Consider the following 7,840-nt stretch of genomic DNA (forward strand, 5'->3'; position numbering starts at 1 on the left):
TGTGACGCTATATACAGGGGGATGTGTGTGTGACGCTATATACAGGGGGATGTGTGTGTGACGCTATATACAGGGGGATGTGTGTGTGATGCTATATACAGGGGGATGTGTGTGTGACGCTATATACAGGGGGCTGTGTGTGTGTGTGTGTGTGTGTGACGCTATATACAGGGGGATGTGTGTGTGACGCTATATACAGGGGGATGTGTGTGTGTGACGCTATATACAGGGGGATGTGTGTGTGACGCTATATACAGGGGGATGTGTGTGTGACGCTATATACAGGGGAATGTGTGTGACGCTATATACAGGGGAATGTGTGTGACGCTATATACAGGGGGATGTGTGTGTGATGCTATATACAGGGGGATGTGTGTGTGACGCTATATACAGGGGGATGTGCGTGAGGCTATATACAGGGGGATGTGTGTGTGACGCTATATACAGGGGGATGTGTGTGTGTGACGCTATATACAGGGGGATGTGTGTGTGATGCTATATACAGGGGGCTGTGTGTGTGAGGCTATATACAGGGGCTGTGTGTGTGAGGCTATATACAGGGGGATGTGTGTGATGCTATATACAGGGGGATGTGTGTGTGACGTTATATACAGGGGGATGTGTGTGTGTGACGCTATATACAGGGGGATGTGTGTGTGACGCTATATACAGGGGGATGTGTGTGTGTGACGCTATATACAGGGGGATGTGTGTGTGACGCTATATACAGGGGGCTGTCTGTGTGTATGACTCTATATACAGGGGGCTGTGTGTGTGATGCTATATACAGGGGGATGTGTGTGTGACGTTATATACAGGGGGATGTGTGTGTGACACTATATACAGGGGGATGTGTGCGTGACGCTATATACAGGGGGCTGTGTGTATGACGCTATATACAGGGGGATGTGTGTGTGACGCTATATACAGGGGGATGTGTGTGTGACGCTATATACAGGGGGGTGTGTGTGACGCTATATACAGGGGGCTGTGTGTGTGACGCTATATACAGGGGGATGTGTGTGTGAGGCTATATACAGGGGGATGTGTGTGTGACGCTATATACAGGGGGATGTGTGTGATGCTATATACAGGGGGATGTGTGTGTGACGCTATATACAGGGGGATGTGTGTGATGCTATATACAGGGGGATGTGTGTGTGACGCTATATACAGGGGGATGTGTGTGATGCTATATACAGGGGGATGTGTGTGTGACGCTATATACAGGGGGATGTGTGTGATGCTATATACAGGGGGATGTGTGTATGACGCTATATACAGGGGGATGTGTGTGATGCTATATACAGGGGGATGTGTGTGTGACGCTATATACAGGGGGATGTGTGTGACGCTATATACAGGGGGATGTGTGTGTGACGCTATATACAGGGGGGTGTGTGTGTGACGCTATATACAGGGGGATGTGTGTGTGACGCTATATACAGGGGGATGTGTGTGTGACGCTATATACAGGGGGATGTGTGTGTGTGTGTGTGTGTGACGCTATATACAGGGGGATGTGTGTGTGATGCTATATACAGGGGGATGTGTGTGTGTGACGCTATATACAGGGGGATGTGTGTGTGACGCTATATACAGGGGGATGTGTGTGTGACGCTATATACAGGGGGATGTGTGTGTGATGCTATATACAGGGGGATGTGTGTGTGACGCTATATACAGGGGGCTGTGTGTGTGTGTGTGTGTGTGTGACGCTATATACAGGGGGATGTGTGTGTGACGCTATATACAGGGGGATGTGTGTGTGTGACGCTATATACAGGGGGATGTGTGTGTGACGCTATATACAGGGGGATGTGTGTGTGACGCTATATACAGGGGAATGTGTGTGACGCTATATACAGGGGAATGTGTGTGACGCTATATACAGGGGGATGTGTGTGTGACGCTATATACAGGGGGATGTGTGTGTGTGACGCTATATACAGGGGGATGTGTGTGTGTGATGCTATATACAGGGGGCTGTGTGTGTGAGGCTATATACAGGGGCTGTGTGTGTGAGGCTATATACAGGGGCTGTGTGTGACGCTATATACAGGGGGATGTGTGTGTGACGTTATATACAGGGGGATGTGTGTGTGACGCTATATACAGGGGGATGTGTGTGTGACGCTATATACAGGGGGATGTGTGTGTGATGCTATATACAGGGGGCTGTGTGTGTGACGCTATATACAGGGGGATGTGTGTATGACGCTATATACAGGGGGCTGTGTGTGTGACGCTATATACAGGGGGATGTGTGTGTGACGCTATATACAGGGGGATGTGTGTGACGCTATATACAGGGGGCTGTGTGTGTGACGTTATATACAGGGGGCTGTGTGTGTGACGTTATATACAGGGGGCTGTGTGTGTGACGCTATATACAGGGGGATGTGTGTGATGCTATATACAGGGGGATGTGTGTGTGACGCTATATACAGGGGGATGTGTGTGTGACGTTATATACAGGGGGATGTGTGTGACGCTATATACAGGGGGATGTGTGTGTGACGCTATATACAGGGGGATGTGTGTGACGCTATATACAGGGGGATGTGTGTGTGACGCTATATACAGGGGGATGTGTGTGGTGCTATATACAGGGGGATGTGTGTGGTGCTATATACAGGGGGATGTGTGTGACGCTATATACAGGGGGATGTGTGTGTGATGCTATATACAGGGGGATGTGTGTGTGACGCTATATACAAGGGGATGTGTGTGTGACGCTATATACAGGGGGATGTGTGTGTGACGCTATATACAGGGGGATGTGTGTGTGACGCTATATACAGGGGGATATGTGTGTGACGCTATATACAGGGGGATGTGTGTGTGTGACGCTATATACAGGGGGATGTGTGTGTGACGCTATATACAGGGGGATGTGTGTGGTGCTATATACAGGGGGATGTGTGTGTGACGCTATATACAGGGGGATGTGTGTGGTGCTATATACAGGGGGATGTGTGTGGTGCTATATACAGGGGGATGTGTGTGTGACGCTATATACAGGGGGATGTGTGTGGTGCTATATACAGGGGGATGTGTGTGGTGCTATATACAGGGGGATGTGTGTGGTGCTATATACAGGGGGATGTGTGTGTGTGACGCTATATACAGGGGGATGTGTCTGTGACGCTATATACAGGGGGATGTGTGTGTGTGATGCTATATACAGGGAGATGTGTGTGTGACGCTATATACAGGGGGATGTGTGTGTGATGCTATATACAGGGGGATGTGTGTGTGACGCTATATACAGGGGGATATGTGTGTGACGCTATATACAGGGGGATGTGTGTGTGTGACGCTATATACAGGGGGATGTGTGTGTGACGCTATATACAGGGGGATGTGTGTGGTGCTATATACAGGGGGATGTGTGTGTGTGATGCTATATACAGGGGGATGTGTGTGTGACGCTATATACAGGGGGATGTGTGTGTGTGACGCTACATACAGGGGGGTGTGTGTGTGGTGCTATATACAGGGGGATGTGTGTGACGCTATATACAGGGGGATGTGTGTGTGACGCTATATACAGGGGGCTGTGTGTGTGACGCTATATACAGGGGGATGTGTGTGTGTGACGCTACATACAGGGGGGTGTGTGTGTGGTGCTATATACAGGGGGATGTGTGTGACGCTATATACAGGGGGATGTGTGTGTGACGCTATATACAGGGGGCTGTGTGTGACGCTATATACAGGGGGATGTGTGTGTGACGCTATATACAGGGGGATGTGTGTGTGTGACGCTACATACAGGGGGGTGTGTGTGTGGTGCTATATACAGGGGGATGTGTGTGACGCTATATACAGGGGGATGTGTGTGTGACGCTATATACAGGGGGCTGTGTGTGTGACGCTATATACAGGGGGATGTGTGTGTGACGATATATACAGGGGGATGTGTGTGTGACGCTATATACAGGGGGATGTGTGTGTGACGATATATACAGGGGGATGTGTGTGTGTGACGCTATATACAGGGGGATGTGTGTGTGTGACGCTATATACAGGGGGATGTGTGTGTGACGCTATATACAGTGGGATGTGTGTGTGACGATATATACAGGGGGATGTGTGTGTGACGCTATATACAGGGGGATGTGTGTGTGTGTGTGACGCTATATACAGGGGGATGTGTGTGTGTGACGCTATATACAGGGGGATGTGTGTGTGATGCTATATACAGGGGGATGTGTGTGACGCTATATACAGGGGGATGTGTGTGTGATGCTATATACAGGGGGATGTGTGTGAGGCTATATACAGGGGGATGTGTGTGACGCTATATACAGGGGGATGTGTGTGTGACGCTATATACAGGGGGCTGTGTGTGTGACGCTATATACAGGGGGATGTGTGTGTGACGCTATATACAGGGGGATGTGTGTGTGATGCTATATACAGGGGGATGTGTGTGTGACGCTATATACAGGGGGATGTATGTGATGCTATATACAGGGGGATGTGTGTGTGGTGCTATATACAGGGGGCTCTGTGTGTGACGCTATATACAGGGTGATGTGTGTGTGACGCTATATACAGGGGGATATGTGTGTGAAGCTATATACAGGGGGCTGTGTGTGTGACGCCATATACAGGGGGCTGTGTGTGTGACGCCATATACAGGGGGATGTGTGTGTGACGCCATATACAGGGGGATGTGTGTGTGACGCTATATACAGGGGGATGTGTGTGTGTGATGCTATATACAGTGGGATGTGTGTGTGACGCTATATACAGGGGGATGTGTGTGAGACGCTATATACAGGGGGATGTGTGTGTGACGCTATATACAGGGGGATGTGTGTGTGTGACGCCATATACAGGGGGATGTGTGTGTGTGACGCCATATACAGGGGGATGTGTGTGTGTGACGCTATATACAGGGGGATGTGTGTAAGACGTTATATACAGGGGGATGTGTGTGTGTGACGCTATATACAGGGGGATGTGTGTGTGACGCTATATACAGGGGGATGTGTGTGTGACGCTATATACAGGGGGATGTGTGTGTGACGCTATATACAGGGGGATGTGTGTGGTGCTATATACAGGGGGATGTGTGTGTGACGCTATATACAGGGGGATGTGTGTGTGTGACGCCATATACAGGGGGATGTGTGTGTGACGCTATATACAGGGGGATGTGTGTGTGTGACGCCATATACAGGGGGATGTGTGTGTGACGCTATATACAGGGGCCTTTGTGCACGTGGTGCTTTACTATACAGTGTTTGACACAATTATATTCCGTGGTGCAGTGTATGGTGCTATTATATTTAGAGGCACAGTGTGTGGCACCATGATCATTTTGTTTTCGTTTATATGTGTAGAAATGTTCGAAAAGTGAGCAACAGAAGACATCTAAGTGACAAATTCTGCAGAAATGGGTCATGGCCGGGAGAAGTCGTCATGAAGTCTGGACCGGATGGAGAAGAAAGGCCTGTAACTGCTACACCTTCCCAGATCCTTCCCCTCCTTAGGAATTATCGTGATGTTGGCTGCTAATGTTTGGGCAGTGAAATGTGAACCTTACAAAATGTCATTGCAGACGGAAAGAAAGTATGGTAACAGGGTTTGTTTACATTTTTTATAATAAATAATAGGGAGCCCGTCAGGACCAGGGCTCCTCCCGCTCGGTATGGACATCAACATTTTTTCTAGTTCCTCTGAAGTAAACGGGGCCACCAAAGAATATTGTTCCTCTTCTGTCAAGGAAGGAGCATCAATGGAATTGAAATATTTTCGTATGGCTTCAACATGCGAAACCTGAGTAGACTGAGCAGGCTCTTTTTTAAGGTTGTACAACTCTGAATAGAATGTCCGCAATTCTTGAGCTATTTGATCAGTCTCAGTTGTTTTCCGATCCAATTGACCTTTTATAGAGGAAATAAATGTTTTCCCTCTTTGTTATTTAATAAGATTGGACATCATCTTGTTCCCTTTATCCCCGTGTGCATATGCTTTATATTTAAGTAATTGAAGGGATTTAGCGGAACGTACATTCAGGATGTTTTTGAGTTTCTGGCTGAGATTTTGTAGTTCTATCTGAACGGAGTCCAACTGCGATCTTTTATGTACGTTTTCTAGGGAAGATATTTGGCCTAACACAGCATTTATAAGTTGCGACCTCTGTTTCTTTGCCCTAGACCCCAAGGCAATAACATCCCCCCTTACAAAGGCTTTGTGTGTCTCCCAAAGGATAGGTTGCAAAATAAGAGGGTCGTCATTAAATGTAAAAAACTCCTTCAATTTACCCTCTAACTTGTGTACATCTTTAGATTTTTCGAGTAGGGTATCGTTAAGTCTCCAGTTCCATCCTCTAACAGGTAGCTCTTTTAAGATGAACTTAACAGAGACCAGAGCATGGTCCGAAATTGTAATGTTCCCTATCGAAGAGGAACAAACCTGGGGCAGGTACTTCTTAGACATAAATAAGTAATCTAAGCGTTGATACGAATCATGTGTATTGGAATAGAAGGAACAATCCCTCATGGACGGGTGATGAAGTCTCCACACATCTATCAACTGCATTTTAGTTAACAGAACTTTAAGGCGTCTAAGGGTCTTATGTGCAATATGAGATGCTTTGGAAGAGGAGTCCAAACCCGGATCCAATGCCAAGTTGAAATTGCCTCCTACCACCACCAAGCCCTCAAAGAAAGGTTGAAGAAGCTGTAATACCTTTACCAACCACTGCGCCTGTCCCACGTTCAGTGCATAAAGATTCACTATTGTAACTTTCATATTTGAAATAGTACCTTTGCGAAATATATATCTACCAAGTGGGTCAATTTTCCGAGGTTTCAAGAACAAAAGGTATAGTATTCCGTATTGCTATAGAAACGCCTCTTGACGCTGCATGATATGTGCAGGGGAGCCACTTATCATAAGGCTTGGTATGTAGCGAGGGGATCCTACTAGTTTTAAACTGTGTCTCCTGTAAGAAGACCAAGTCAGCATTCTCTCTTCTCATCATATTGAACACTTGACTTTGTTTTTGCGGAATATTCAGCCCTTTGACATTAAATGTTAAGACTTTACATGAAGCCATCAATCGATCCTACAGTGAGTCAGACGCAGTGCTGCCCAAGGACAATCACAGTACAAACATAAAAACATAAACTATATACACGGATATTTGTAAGCACATCACCTAGACCATTTGAGCTCTATAGAAATGAACTTACAAGGGTTACAATACCGAGATCCAAACACAATCTGAGATCCACATATCGGCAGGTAAACCCTAAGGCCCGAAATGATGTTTCCTTACTAGAAACAGAATAGAGCAAGGGAGGGGGGGGGATCACAGCGCCATTAAGAAAGGAGTCAACCTCCAGAAACAGTATCATCTAAATTAACAGATAAGGCATCAATAAGGAGAATCTCCAATATCATTGCCAGAATGAACATAAGCCATCAAAGGATAGTACACGGAAGCAACATCGTATGCACATTCTCAGGTCACAAGGAGAAAAGGCAAAAAATAAACTTTTAAGAAAAAAGGGGTGAGTGGAGGAAGCAAGATAAAAAGAATACAAGAGGATTTGCATATAGACCAAGTAACAGCAAACAATAATCACTCACGCATTCCTCCAAACCCACAGCAAGCTGCAGAAAATAAGAAAAAGTCCTATCATTCAGGGCAGGCACTTCAAGTACCCAAGTTGGTCGCTTGGTAGTTCTTGTATCTCGGAGACGTCAATCTAGGAGCCATCCTCCACTCCTGCTGTGAAGGTAATAGCGGGAAATCTTGATCCATTTGCGCAGGCAGCCAGGACGGTACCTCCATAGGTGTTATACCTGTCTTTTC

The sequence above is a fragment of the Rhinoderma darwinii genome, unplaced genomic scaffold, assembly GCF_050947455.1.
Source record: "Rhinoderma darwinii isolate aRhiDar2 unplaced genomic scaffold, aRhiDar2.hap1 Scaffold_4335, whole genome shotgun sequence".
Classification (NCBI taxonomy): Eukaryota; Metazoa; Chordata; class Amphibia; order Anura; family Rhinodermatidae; genus Rhinoderma; species Rhinoderma darwinii.